The sequence below is a fragment of the Crotalus tigris genome, unplaced genomic scaffold (assembly GCF_016545835.1).
Source record: "Crotalus tigris isolate CLP2741 ecotype Arizona unplaced genomic scaffold, ASM1654583v1 scf7180000018340.3345759, whole genome shotgun sequence".
Lineage (NCBI taxonomy): Eukaryota > Metazoa > Chordata > Lepidosauria > Squamata > Viperidae > Crotalus > Crotalus tigris.
Window position 1 is genome coordinate 1,682,567 of NW_024096953.1, and position 14,930 is coordinate 1,697,496.

Here is a 14,930-nt window from a genome sequence, read left to right on the forward strand (position 1 = left end):
GTGGGGATGGCAGGCTCTTTTGCCCGGGGGTGGGGCAGAGCCAGGCAGCTGCATCCCATAAGAGGTTACTGGCTTGGTATGGCGGGGACAGGCAGGTCAGGGGCAGATTTCCACCCAACCCAACTGACCACCCAACCCAACCCTCCCCCTCCCTCCCCCCCTCGCCTCCGCCCCCTTCGCTGCCTGGCGCCGGCTCTCCCTCCATCCCCGCGGAGCTGTCCCTCCTGTTGGTGCTGAATCGTCTCCCAATCCCGCCGCCGGGACTCGCTCCGGCGACTTAGCTGCTTCGTTCCAAGACCCCCCAATCACGCGCCACCTCCTCCTCGGGTTCTCTCTCTCTCTCTGTGTGTGTATTTTAACACTGCTAGAAAAAAAAAGCGCGGTGGGGGGGAAAGAGTCAGAACAACAGAATAGCACAAGGAAGTGCCAGCCCCATTTGGGCTGAGGACTCCGGGGAGAATGAATCCTAGTTATTTGACTTTGGAGAGAATCCCCTCCTCTTTTTCTCTTCTTTTAGTTGTTTTTGGAGCAGCTAGCTAGTCCCTTCAGCTGAAGGCGCTTCTGTCCAACCCTTAGACTTATCCTGTTTGGAGGAGAGGGTGAAACTGGAGAGTGGGGCGTCTCTTCTCCACGGGGTTTATCCATGCTTGGTCGGCAAGACCCAGAGTTGTCCTTCTCTCCGGGATCTCTGTCAGAGAGCCAGAGACAACGGGAAGTCACTTAACAAGCTCGGAAGAGAAGAACCAAAAGGCGGAAAGGGATAGTTAGAGCAAGTCCACGGGAAGCCTTGTTCTCCGGACTCTTATGGCTTGAAGGTAAGGGCAAAGAGCACCAGGATTTATTTATCAAGTTCTATGGATGAGTGTTACGGCTTGCATTGCAGAAGAGAAAATGTCTAGAGTTAGGGCTAGCTGACTGGGCAGCAATAGAATATCCGGGATGCACATATTTCCCCATTCAAATGTATTTTTACAATAATTTATCCACAGAGAGCAACTCAATAAAGCTCAGATGAGACAATTTCCTGAAACAAGTGGGGAAATGCCAATCTATCAAACATCAAATTTTAGAGCAGCAAATCTCCTGTCTTGTCATTTCTTTAACTGTGTGAATAGATGTGCACCTATGTTCGGATATTTATAGAATGCTGATGCTTTCCGCTCCTCTTTCAATTACATTGTTGAAGGTAGGATTTCTGTATTCTTTAATATCAATATAGGAGAGAATCACAGCTCATTTTCCCGGTTGGATTTGTTGTCACTAATCGTTTTGCTTCACGGGAATGAGGTAATATAATAATTGAGCCAGCCCAAACATCTTTAGACAGGCTAGCCGCTGAATGCAATCCTATTTATGCACTTATGTCTACTCTCATTAAATTTTTATACCCAACAATGCTGCTAGATTTCTCCAAGGTTTTAGCTGTTCAGTTTGCTTTGCTCAATACTCTCCAGAGGTCATTGATCTTTGTTCCCATTCTGCATAGGGGTAAGTTTATTTGCCAACCCATCTCTGCTGCATTTATATCTGCTCTACCGCTGCTTCTTTCTCTCCAGAAATCAGGACAAAGTTGATCACCTTTTTCATCTAAAGGGTAAAACAAGTCTGGCCCAAGTGGAGCGGAGAACTCTTTTTTTTTTTGCAAATGAGTCAAAATATTGCAATCCTTTTGAGATGGTGTTTTTTTGTTCATTGTATTTATTGTATTTATTTTTGCATTTATTTTAAGTAATTCTGCTTCATGACACCAGCCTTGACTACTTCTGGGAAAGCCCACTGAGTGGCTATGAGAGTTTCTAAGACTGTGTTTATTGAGAAAGGGCCACTTGATGTGCTGACAGCAATGCCCACTGTAGCCCTGTCCCATCCCCCCACTTGGATATGCATCTACGGGTCTGGGAAGATTGCTTGAGACAGACTGCAGGATGCCTTAGCACAGCAACACTTTTAAAATATTCTGATATAAGATGGGGTGAAAAGATGCTGGTAGAATCAAAGAGAAATCACATAAGTTCAGAAGTCACATAAGTTCTGTAGGCAATGAGGGAAGTTGCTAATCAGAAGTGGCCCTCTTTTTTGCAGACATGTAGCCATCTCTGTGGGAACCTTCAGGAATCTTTTTTTTCATGTAAATATACTCACACAAAGACTTTTTACAGCATAGCCTATTTAAGGACGTTTATGGGCTTCAGACAAATCTTAGTGGGTTGCCACTGGCAACCTACTGTATATTGGTGGCTTTTGTTTTGTCCTTTTGTTCATAAAAAAGGAAATATTTGAAAAATGTTAGAAAGCCTAAAACAATGATTTCCCTAGGAGACTGGTTTTCAGCACTTACTTAAAGCAAGAGACAAGATTTGTTTTCATACCTGGGAGTTTTTCACACGTTTTTGGTGGTGCTTTAAAGGAGTGTTGTCTTAAATAACAACCCAAACAGTTGTTGTTTCACTTCATAAGAATCAAAAATTATGCAGAACACGAACATTGGAGCATTGGAGAAAATGCAAAATTGACTCTATTGACCTAATAAAGTTGATCAGTTCTCTATAAAACAAAACTTTGCCTGAGCCTTCCATGCTATCAGAAAGAATGGCAAGCTGAGAAAGAGGAGATAAAATTTGAAGTCTCTGATGGGTACAGATCACATGTTAATTCCTTTCTTATGGGGACAGGCTATTTTGACTTCATGAATTCTTGTCTGCATTCACCTAAGTTAGTCAAAGTACAACAAGGTTAATTGTGGCACAACATGTTGTGACATGTTGTTTCAGCATGTTATACAGATAAGGCTATTATGGTAAGCCATAACCGTGTTGATTTGGCCATATATATTTGGGCAAAAGTGTATTTTATTTACCTGGGTTTAGGTTTTAGTGTGTTGTGTAAACCCAGCCCTTCAGTCGTGTGCCTTCAGTTTTCTGGGCACTGGGTGACTTGATTTGACAGATTCTTTCCAAGCAAAGGAAGGAGACGAAACCTGTGAAAAAAGACAGCTGATGCAAGTTGCAAAAAAGAAAATAAATGTCAACTTTAAAAAAGCAAAACAGAATCAGAACTTTGATGCCAGGTGACTTAAGGCAAGCAAGCAAACACGTATCCCATAAAGAGGATTTAATGCAATGATGAAACAGTGTGACTCTAGGGTGCAAATGCAGAAATGATTGCATGTAGTTAAAAGTCATATAATGTGGCTTATGTAAGGACCAGGAAAAGCCAGAAGGCTTCATTGCTACCAGCTTTTGTGAGATAAACTAAAAGGCTAAAAAAATATAAAGAATGGTTTCTGGAATCAGGTAGGACTAGTAATGTTCCAATATCTAAGGTGTTGCCACAAAGAAGTGGGAGTCAACCTATTCTCCAAAGCACCCGAAGGCAGGAATATGAAACAATGGATGGAAACCCATCAAGGAGAGAAGCAATTCAGAACAAAGGAGAAATTTCCTGACAGTGAGAACAATTGATCAGTGGAACAACCTGCCTCCAGAGGTTGTGGGTGCTCCAACACTGTAGGTTTTAAAGAAGAGATTGGACAGCCATTTGTCTGAAATGATATAAGTTCTGTTGCTTAGACAGGGAGTTGGACTAGAAGACCTCCAAGGTCCCTTCCAACTCTGTTATTCTGTATCTCAGGTGGCAGAGATTGTGTTTGACTTCAGAATCATAGCTAAGGGGATATACCCCCACCTCTACAGCTTCAGCACGTGACTTTCTTAGAACCTTTTGCTTTCCCGTAGTGTTTCCCTAACACCCCAGGCAGACACTCAGGCACAAATCTGCTTGCCACGTTTCAAAGTCCTCCCTACTCAATACTTGTCTCTAGAGGTGGAACTCTTCTATGGTTTCTACCTTGCTGCTGATTGGCATCAGTCTATGCAGCAAAGAGGACTATCGGTCACCATGTAGGATTCTGGTGTCCTCTGTACTTTCTGCTGCAGAAGCTTGTAAACAGGAACAGATGGCCTTGAGTCATACTTATTCTCGGTGGCTTTCATGGACAGCTTTTATGGCAATTGTGTGGAAGTGTCATTGCCTTCTTACTGGTGATTGTCTGACTTCCCAGTTTGGCTCACAGTCCTGGTCTCCTGGTGGTGACCTATCCTGCTTATGTTCCCCAGGCTCCAGGCCAGATGAAAATCAAGCTGCAATTAATTAAAAGCTACCAAATTAAAAATCAAACCTTGTTCCTATTGATATGTTTTGAAGAAAGAGCTGCTCTACAGGTCTACTCTTGTCTTTTCACTGAGTTAAAATGAATATCACCATAGATCACACTTTCTCACTTAGCCCCAGAAGCCCCCTGATTACTATAATAATGGCTTCAGGTGCATACTGATTGCTCTTCAATAATCCAAATACATTATTAATTAAACAGAGGATACAGAACTACTGTATCTAACCCATTTTCTGGATGGAGAACCCGCTGGCTCAAGACCTCACCCATAATTGAAATAATTTTATTTTGCCAATTGATTGCTTCCTCTAATAATGTCAGCAACAAAGCCTGTTAATAAGTTCTTAGGGCAGGCGAAGGAACTGCTGTCGAAGTAAAACAGCTCTGGCTGGTAGTTAGTAAATATTTAAAGAGTGCTGTTCTAATAGATCAGGTTTAGCAAAATACAGCAGAAGGGATCCGCTTCTTGTCCGATAGATGTTCACAGCAGGCTGGTGGAAGAATCAATGGTTGCGTTAGGTAACTCTTCACATAGGAGAATTCATGGACACAATTTCAACATCAGGACTTAGAATAACGGAATACGAGTCGGAAGGGACCTTGGAGGTCTTCTAGCCCAACCCCTCACTCAGGCAGGAAACCTTATACCATTTCAGGCAAATGGTGGTCCAATCTCTTCTTAAAAACTTCCAGACTCAAAACAAGGCCAGCGTAATATCAAAGCATTTTAACTTTCCCAGACACCAAATTATGGATTTTAAAGTAGATGATTGGGAACGAAGATATTTTACCAGCACAGTTGCATGAGTGAGTGCTGATTTTATATGTGTGGAAAGATGTTTCTCTCTATCTTAGGAAGACTCAGCAAGCATAATGGGTTTTTAACTCTTTATAACAGTTAATTAACCAGGTACTTGTGACCTGCATCTGCCTATAATCACCCTCCCAGCCTGCACTGACCAGCCTTATCCCAATTTAAATCCTAAATCCTTTTAGTCACTCCAGGCTTCTGATGAAGCGAGCTGCGTGGCTTTTAGAAAATCCGATGCCTTTTAAATAAAAGGAGTAGTGAATCTGAAAAGCTGCTAGCAGGCTCTTAATTTTTTCCCAATCTCAGGGTTACATGCCCCCCCCCCGTGCTGCTATTGCACCCTAAGAATCACAGACCAAGAAAGGGTTACATGCCCCCCCCCCCCGTGCTGCTATTGCACCCTAAGAATCACAGACCAAGAAAGGAGCTGGTCCAGCATCACCCTTCACTGGTGAATCCCTGATGCATGTGCACTTGCGATTTCTCTCTAGCCTTTGATCTGTGATGACTGGAGGCTGAAGCCCGCCTCTGACACTGCTAAAAAGGCTTTGATGTGATGTGACTGATGGGTCTGTCAGTGGAATGAAGGTTGGAGGCAACTGGTGAACGTGTGCTGGACTTGGCTGGGAGTCAGGGCCACCATGCACACAGAAACCCATCTCCCTCAAGACAAGGGTCCTCTGCTTCTATCCTTGCCGTCTTTTCACCCCGCTGTCCTCTCCAATCCTCTGGAGCCCCCTCCCAGAGCTCCGTTCCATGTGGGGCTGCTCTTGTTCTGTTGGGTCTCCTTCCCTTTTTTGACCCGTTTGATGAGGAAGGCTGACACCTGGATTATTTCATGAGGGATATTGAAGCTGCCTTCTCCATGGACTCAAAGCGGCTAGCTTAATAAAAGAGCCACTATAAAACTGTGGCCCCACATAAAATAATCCACGGAGCTCGCATCACAAAGTCTGTTGCAGGACTGTCTTTGCAGGAGGCCATGGCTCTCCAAATACTTGCCTCCATGAAAGACTTCTTACCTAAACCGTATAATTAGCTACTCAAACGTGCTTTAGTCAATCAGACAGAGAGACAGAACCTCATGCTGTGAGAACAAAGCCCTAGAAGCTCCATGTGGGAAGAGCTGCAAGATAAAAGAAACCAAAACTAAATGGCTGGATGGTGCAGCAAATCTTTCCCTAACGAGGTTGGCCCAACCAGCAGATGGGGAGAGATAACAAGGTGGCCTCTTTGAACTGGTGCCAGGGGACCTTTGCTTCACCTTTGCCTGGATTGACCTATTTCAGGCTGCAGATGGCTGTTTGTGGTGATCCTCCTATAAGATTAAAAACTCCACCTTCCTGCATCTGGAAATCTAGTCTGGAAGAATGCCCTGTTTGCTTGCTTGCTATAGTCAGGAGAAGCTTGATATGTGTGCACATGCGTAGTTTGTGTGTGTGTTGTGAGAGACAGAGAGAGGGGGGGGGGAACCATTGAAAGTGTGACCTTCCATTTGCACCTGGCTCTGAAACAGTGCAAATATTTCAGGATAGAGTTGTCTTCTTTCAATTATACTGAAGAGAAAGAACAGAAAATTTTTCCTCTGTTCTGCCAAACTCATCCTTCCTTGAAAAAGTCCAAAGCAGTTCATCCTCTACTTTCAACTATTCTTGACCCAAATCCCCTCCTGTCCCAATTGTTCTTCATCTCCATTGTATTTTCTTTGCCTGCCCCCCCCTCCACAGGTGCCTCTTTCTTCTCTCTGTCTGATTCTACCCCACCCACCCCTTGCATACATATATGCACCCACACACACCAAACACAACTGCGGGGAGCTGCCAGTGCAATGGAGCTCTTTATATGCCTTCCTATCTCCCCCACCTTCTCTCTCCCCAAAGCAATATTGTATTTTTGATTCCTCAGCCTTCTCCTCCTACGCCTTCCACGGCAGGTGGGAAGTACAAACTTGTGATTAGCCCATTCAGAAAATGTAAATGCCTCCCCCCCCTTCTAGCCTGAGTGGCACACAGGGATGGGGTAGAAGAGAGGAGCAGAGAGAAAGAGAGACAGAACCCACAAATCAGTCACAGACAGGGAATGTCATTTTTAAGAGCATGGAGTTTAAACAAGTCTGGGATTGCAATGTCCTCAACCCTTTCCAAAAGCCAAAATAATGGAACCAACAACAGAGGTGCCGCTTATCAGCTTCAGCATAATGCAATTCCCCCCCTCACCCGATTCTGATAGCCTTTCATAATATTGCCTCCCCTGCCACCCTTATCTGTCTGCCAGTGCCTTCATTTATCTTGAATCCATTCCCAGAATGATTATTGGGACACCTTGTTTCCTGAAAGATGCTGTGAACATCCGCAGTTGAGTTGGTACCGCTTGAACCGTGGATGATTGTCTGCTGCTGAAGGTCGAGTTGGGTAATCAGAGTTGATTGCTTGCTCAAGGTTTGGTGGAGGGATTTTGTTGCTGTTGTGGTTGTTAAGCGGATAAGCTAAAACAGGGTCCTTTATTGAACCAGGAAATGTGGGCAAAAAGAATTTGGCTGCAGGAAGCAGCAAGTCAGCTAGAGGCTATCCAAATGAGCAGTGGGTTGGAACAGTTTCCTTAGAAGGAAAAGGGGCAATTTGGGGGAGAAGACAATGAATGTGGGCCTTAGTTAAGTATACAGTTGGACAGGCACAGTTGGAGAAGATTTCCTCCTGGTCTCCTACGATTATCCCTTGCAGCCATAGATTGATAGCTACACATCCAATGGCTTTCCCATAGAGAAAAAGAGGGGGGCAGTTGGCTTCCAGTGGGGTAGGGAATAGAGCCATGGATTGTCCGCAGTGATTCCCTGCAGCTCCCCAGGGTTCAGGCAGACCATTTCCCAGCCATCCTTGGAGATGCAAAGGAGGGCCTCCAATCTGCCCATTTGAGTTTTTACAGCTGGGCTGCTACTCTCCATCCCTCCACTACAAGGCCTGGAACAATTCATGAGGGTCTACATGGGACCGTCCAGATCAGGGTCAATCTATCTCTGAATTCCTATTGATGGGAGCAGGTGGTCTATCACTCCTATCACCTGCAGTCAGCCTCCTGGAGACATTCACGTCTTGAGAGTGGCCACAGAACCTTCCTCCGATTCATCTCCTGCCCAAGGGAAGGGACTCAGCAGGGGTTTTCCTACGTCCTTAATGAACATCCTTATTGAAGTGAGGAGTCTGCCTCCTATAAGCATATACGGAATTCCTTTTGTTGTTAGGATTATTTTCCCCTAGAGGCACGGAAGCAAGTATTCAGAGCAGCTGGGAAAAAGGAAGTCGCTGTGCCTTATATCATAACCTATGAACTTCAAGCCAGAGAGTGTTAAAGATGAAAAGTGCTCATCCAGTGTGAAAAACAGAAGGCTTTTTAGTGAGCAGCCCAAGGATAAAATAATATCCTCTTTGAGAGACGCACATATTTTGCTATGTGCAGAAAAGGGCATTAGGAGGAGCTCCTTCTTTCTTCTGTCCCAGTGTTCATTTTGATAGGGTGCTGTCCTGATTCCTAATCCCAAACAGCTGATCCCCATCATTGGGGTCAAAGTGGGCAATACAAGGAGGGGAGGAATCTGAGTGGGATAATCATGAAAAATGTAACTGCCAGAGCTTGTCCTCAGTCTTTTGTATATTACCTGAAAGATACCAATGTTGGGCACTGGCCAAGTCCTCCCGACAGTCTCCAGATGTTGCTCATGGCATCTGAGGACACTAATGGGTATCTTGATGTGGTAAACATCACTTGCTGCATAAGACCTTCTGTTGATCAGTTTCTGGAAGTGGAACCACTGAGTACCTTTTGGGTGGATTCAAATTCCAATCAGGGAGTCAATTGTGGGGTCCTTATTGGTTCTTTTCTTGCAGATGTTTCATGACCCAAATAGGTAGCATCATCAGTGTTAGAAGGGAGGAGGGTTTGTAGGGAGGAGGAAGACTGTGGGATCCTTGGTACTCTCTGAGCGTTGATTTTCTTGCAGATGTTTCATTACCCAGATAAGGAACATCATCAGGGATAGGAGAGAGTGGGGTTTTCTCTCTCTTCATATACAGCTATGGAAGGTGTTGATAACAATCACCCCCTTCCATAGATTCACTATGCTAGAAACCAGGAGACCTTGAGGTCTAGTCCTGCCTTGGGCATGAAGCTAGTTGGGTGACCTTGGGCCAGTCCCTCTCTCTCACCCCCAAGAAGAAGGCAAGGGCAAACACTTCCAAAAATCTGGCCAAGAAACCTTCAGGCACTCGTCCAGGCAGTCCCCAGGGGTCAAGAGTGACTTGAGGACCTGAAATTGTTCCATATCTTACAAAGAGGGGCGTGGCTCTTGAAGTCCCTTTGCAAGAGGAGCAGGTGAGCATTTCCTCCTCTGCCTTGAGGTTATGGAAGCATCACAATAACATGGCTGCAATGAAGCTGGGAGCTCTTCAGTTTGCAATTAAGCCAAATGGACTGCTTGAAGCTTTTACCTCTGCTCCTTCTTGGGCTTCATCCTCCTGTAATAACAATTAAAGCTTTTTCAATTAGCTTGGCTCTCAGAGGGCAGCCAAAAGCCAACACATTTTTTCCAATGAAAATGAAGAGTTCTACCAACCGGATAATTGTAATGATTTGCAGCTGCATTGGAGAGAGAAGGCTACCATTTTGGTAGCGTTGAGTCTCCAAAATATGTCTGGAAAGATGTATAAACTAGTTAGCCAGGATTGCTTTCTATGAGATCTGTGACATCATCTTGGAAGAAAAAGTGTGCAATGCTCTTTTTTTTCTTTTTAAAGGAAGGAGTTAATATGCAATCACTGCTGGCTGCAGTTTTTCTAAACGGTTCTCTGATTTTACACAATCCTGGCTGGAATTTCTGTGTCTCCCACTTGAACAATAGAATTTTGTACTACTATATTTTGCAGTAAATCAGCTCCAGCCTTTGTTCTCCCTATACCGAGAGCAGAAATCAGAGACAGGAGATATACATATATTGATAGGATGAAAAATGGGCTTCTGAGAGTCCATTTGGACTTCAGATCTTCCATTTCAGAGAGCTGAATATTGAGGGAACTTCTGCTTGGTAATTCGGAGCCAATAATCCAGATTTTGCTCTGCCCATGTTTTTGCCTTGTTCCCATGAAGACGATCCTTTCCTGGCAGCAGAATAAGGTCCCAGTCTGGCCAGATCAGAACTCTCCTCCTCCTTTGTAGTCTCCTACTCCATCTGTGGCTCAGAGCCCACCCAGCTCTTGCATTGAGGCAATTCAGCAAAGATCCCAGGCTGGGTCAATGGATATCCGGCGTCTCAGTTGTGTTTTTGACTTGTGGATTTCAACATGTCATTTGCTTAACCTGGATGGGGTGCCAGAAATGTAGCGGGCATCCTCTGTGACTTTAATTAAAACAAGGATCTGTTAATTACATTTGTACCTTCTTTCTCTTCAGGTAGCTGACATGCTAAAATAGAGGCACGGGCACAAAGAGGAGGCCAAGAGTCTTGGCAACATGTTGTGAGACTCACAAAAAGATGCAAAAGGGGCCAAAGCAAAATGGGGATTTTATGCAAAAGGGATTTAAAACAAAAACAGGCTTACTTTTTGTTTTTCTCAGGCAAATGCTGGGAAGGAGGGCTGGCAAGAATGAATTAGAGGGATGCCTCTCATGTCATGCAAGAGCAAATACAGATTGAAAAAAGTGACTGGTGAGATGTAGATTGCTGACAATATCTGGGAAAGAAGCAGAAGGTTACCAGAAGGAGGTCAGTGTGATGTCCTTGGTGTCCTTCTCTTCTCTTCTCTTCTCTTCTCTTCTCTTCTCTTCTCTTCTCTTCTCTTCTCTTCTCTTCTCTTCTCTTCTCTTCTCTTCTCCTCTCCTCTCCTCTCCTCTCCCCTCCCCTCCTCTTTTCTCTTCCCCTCCCTCCTCTCCTCCTCATCCCCCTTCTCCTCCTCCCCTACCCTGACAAATGTATTAGTCATAAGTCACAGGTATTGGAGGCTACAAGGCCTTTATTGAAGATAGAGGCGTTCTCAGAGTATGGCCCCAAAACTCAACATGTTGATCCAATGGTGTGTCATGCATAGAAAAACAGGCAGAGCTTCACTTTTGAGAATAGTCCTGATTGTCCCATACCAGATTTGTACCTCCAGAACAAGGTAGCACTTGAAATCTTCTTATAAAGCTTTCAAACTACATTCCTTGCAGGCAGTTACAAGCTTGTTAGCCTCTTTTCTGGCCTCTGCTTAGAGAATTGTGTGAACCTTGTTTCCTATTGTGCAGAGTTTTTCTAATTTACTCCATACTCAGTTCCTGTGTGTGCTCTCATTGAATAAAGTATGTAACATTTTGTAGAATTGTATTCAAGTCTCTGAGCCAGAGTTCTTTTTCTTGATTTCTTTTTTGTAGCCTTAGGTCCAAGTGCCCTCTACATAGTTGGAGTTAATGGGGTTTTTGTGCGATTTTGTAATGGGTTGGAAAGCCTTGGTCATTTGAGACCCACATAAGCAACGTGTTACATATTCAGAGCACGGAGCTTTGCTAGACATTCATTCCTCATTTTTCCTTCCCACTCTGGTTTAGATTTGCAAAGAATAAATAAACTGTAAGACACCAGTTAACCCTGCTCTGAAGATTTAAAATCATCAGAAGACAATAGAGCAGTATCTTGAGAGCAGTTGGATTGTCACAATAAAGACAGGCAGATACAATTGATGCATGAGACAATGGTCCTTTCTGAGTTTCCTGCTTGATTGTTGCCAGGAGAGCATTTCTTTTTTGACCCATCAAGAAAGAGCAATTGGAACATAAATGAAGGTTTCTGTCTGCATGTCACGTTAGTAATAACTCAAGAATTTTGTCCTCCCCTCTTTCTTGTCAAAACAACATTTTTGACATCCAAGAATAACAGAATAACAGAGTTGGAAGGGACCTTGGAGATTTTCTAGCCCAGCCCCCTGCTCAAGCAGGAAACCCTGTACCATTTCAGACAAATGGTTGTCCAATCGCTTGAAGTCCTCCAGTGACAAAGCACCCACAATTCCTGAAGGCAAGTCATTCCACTGATTTATTGTCCTCACTGTTAGGAAATTTCTCTTTAGCTCTAGCTTGGTTCTCTCCTTGATGAGTTTCCATCCATTGCTTCTTGTCCTGCCTGCAGGTGCTTTGGAAAATAGCTTGATCCCCTCTTCTCTGGGGCAGCCCCTCAAAAATTTGAGCACTGCTATCATGCCACCCCTAGTCCTTTTTTCCATTAAACTAGTCACATTTCTGTCCATTTAAGAAAATTAGGCTTCTTCATAGCCTGTTTCCCAAAAAGCAATCTTATCAATTAGGATACTTGGCATTATAAAATGGACTCTTGGAATGGGAATTAACAGTAGATTTTGAGCTTTAAAGGTCCAGTAAAACAGCCTGGGAACCATCTATGGAAGGAGAAAGATTATTGCAGGTCTGATATGAATTAAATTGGAGTTTGAAAAAATGCAAAATGTAGAGACATAAGGCAGTCAATAAACTCCTAGACTGGCTCAGAATGGAGTCCTCAGTGAGCACCCCAAGGTTTGAGAGCAATCTCCCCACTTTAGGCAGAAAAAAACAGACCGGTGACATAAATCGTGTTTCTCCTTTGCGTAATTGTCCTTAATGCAAAGCTGTAATGAAGTTGGCATGCTCTCCGCTTTGAGTTCCCTTCATCCAGATTGCCCATCTTCTTCCCCACAAGCTCTCAGCTCCATCACACACACCCTAATCCACCTCCCATAATTAAAAACATTAATGTTCCAGTTGACATATGGGTATGAAAGATTATACTTCCCACAAATAATGGGATGGAAACTTTCAATGAATATATAGAAGCTCATTAAGGACTTTTTGGAATTAAGTGAAGACAGAGCTGGTTTCCATCTCTTGATGGGGGGAGACGGAAATGGGGGGCAAAGTTCCATTGCTTGAATCTTTCAGCATAATGTTAGCTTCACATCCTCAAGGTACTAATTTGGAATTAATCAGTGTAATGGTCTGTTCTTTCTCTCCTTTTACCACTTGAAAATGAATGGTTGCTGACAGCAAAGATTTTGTAATTATTTGTTTTTAAAAGGCTTATTGAGAATTGGAGAAGAACAAAGTTTTTTGATGAGGCAATAAAATCAGTTGGGCTACAGTCACTCCAATTCTCCTGCTGACCAAGGACAATTAAAATGGAGAATTAAAATGCAGAATTAAGCCCCTCCCTAGCTGTGTAGAATCATAATTTCAGAATTCAATATAGACTTTATCGCATGTTTGCACAAATGGATGCACCCACCAGATGCCGGTGCCTTGTTTCCATTTCATGGCCATTATGTTTGAACTGATGTTGGCACAATTCTGGAATGAGAGTTTTCAGTTATTAAGTTTGTATGGAAATGTATATATTGTCCTTAAGGTGAAATTGCAGCCTTTTCTGCTTTAAACAATTATACATGGTGTTGAATGTGTACATCAAGGATGTGAAGTAGGCAATTCTTTGGATGTTGGCCAGTGGAAGCTCCCAGAATCCCCCCTCATTAGCCAGGCTGGTTCAGAACTGTCATGGATTCCCACTTTTGGCAGAGATAACATCATACATCGACTCATTCAGAAACTCTTGGAAGGCTGGCAGAGGTTACCATATCTTCTTATGGATTCATGGTGCATCATCTAATTCAATAAAACATCTTCGGTGTCTACTCAAAGTGGATGGCAGGAGAGCCTAAACATCTGGCCCTGCAATTAGAAGATACTGACTGATTTCTCCAATGATTCCTTAGCATGCTGCATGGATAGCTTTCGAAGATGTTGGATGAACCAGAAAGAAGATGGTATATTTTGGGGGTAGTGACGTTGTGGAACCTCAGAGGTGTTTAGCAACCTGGAAGAGTCAATGCAGTTATTTTCAGTAGCTCTTCCTTCATGGCATCTTTCCTGCAAGGGTGTCCATCTTCTGCCCCTGCTGCTTGTAGGTCCCAATAGAAGAGAATATTTATAATTCAGAACTGAACTGTGGGATTCTTGGAATTCTCTGAGCTTGGTTGTTTTCTTGCAGATGTTTCATAACCTACCTAGTTAACATTTTCAGTGCTAGAAGGATGCTCTCTCTGGTAGGTCACTATGCATCCCTTTAAGCTCTTTCCAATCTTTGGTCTCATTCACAGGACTTCAGCTATATTACCGAAATCAGAAGTGGTTTTATTGAATCTTAAGATATCAAGTCTACCTTTCCATACTATGAAGTTGCCAGAGTCAGAAAAGCCAATCCTGTTTTGTGTTCCCACCACACTGGTTGAATAGAACACAAAGGTTTTCTTCCAGATTATCATTTTTGAGGTGCCAGGAAAAGAGAATTATGAACTGCATGGCTAGAGATCAATCTTTGTTAAATAACTATTACTCATATCACTGCAATCTTTGATCCTGTCAAGGAGAGATGCTGTGGAGAAGAGCTGGACGTGCTTTTGAGATCTTGCAGGTGGGTGTGATCTGCGCATTCTTCACTGCTTTGGTACTGCCACATCTGAGGTAGGATTAGTTGGGATTGACTGAAAATCCTTCCAGCTATGAGGATCTCATAATTTCCCTGGTTGTTGGAAAAGCAGCACTGAGAGTGTGTGCAGAGCTGTCAACTTTCTGAAGTTTCCCATAATTTCCTGATGATCTGAAAATGGAGGAGCTACAGCTTGAGGGCACGAGCATATGCTTTGCATGCAAAAGATCTCATTTCAAACTCCAGAAGGGCTGTGGGGCTCCTCAGATTCCATTTCGAAAAAAAACTTTGGAATGCGCAGATCACACCCACCTGCAAGATCTCAAAAGCACGTCCAGCTCTTCCCCACAGCATCTCTCCTTGACAGGATCAAAGATTGCAGTGATATGAGTAATAGTTATTTAACAAAGATTGATCTCTAGCCATGCAGTTCATAATTCTCTTTTCCTGGCACTTCA

General features: G+C 43.6%; 1 protein-coding gene across 5 annotated transcripts in view; it reads left to right on the plus strand.

Annotated features, from left to right (window-relative positions):
- The first annotated feature begins 256 nt into the window (after positions 1–256).
- DRD2 (dopamine receptor D2) overlaps positions 257–14,930 on the plus strand; it is a 44,832-nt gene continuing 30,158 nt past the window's right edge. For 2 of the 5 annotated variants that reach the window (XM_039350515.1, XM_039350513.1), the window contains exon 1: positions 257–815. The gene's annotated coding sequence lies outside the window, so the exon portion shown is untranslated. Of the gene's footprint in view, positions 816–1,446; positions 1,489–7,256; positions 7,384–10,586; positions 10,735–14,930 lie in introns of those variants that run through there. The other 3 variants (XM_039350514.1, XM_039350516.1, XM_039350517.1) reach the window with 3 other exon arrangements.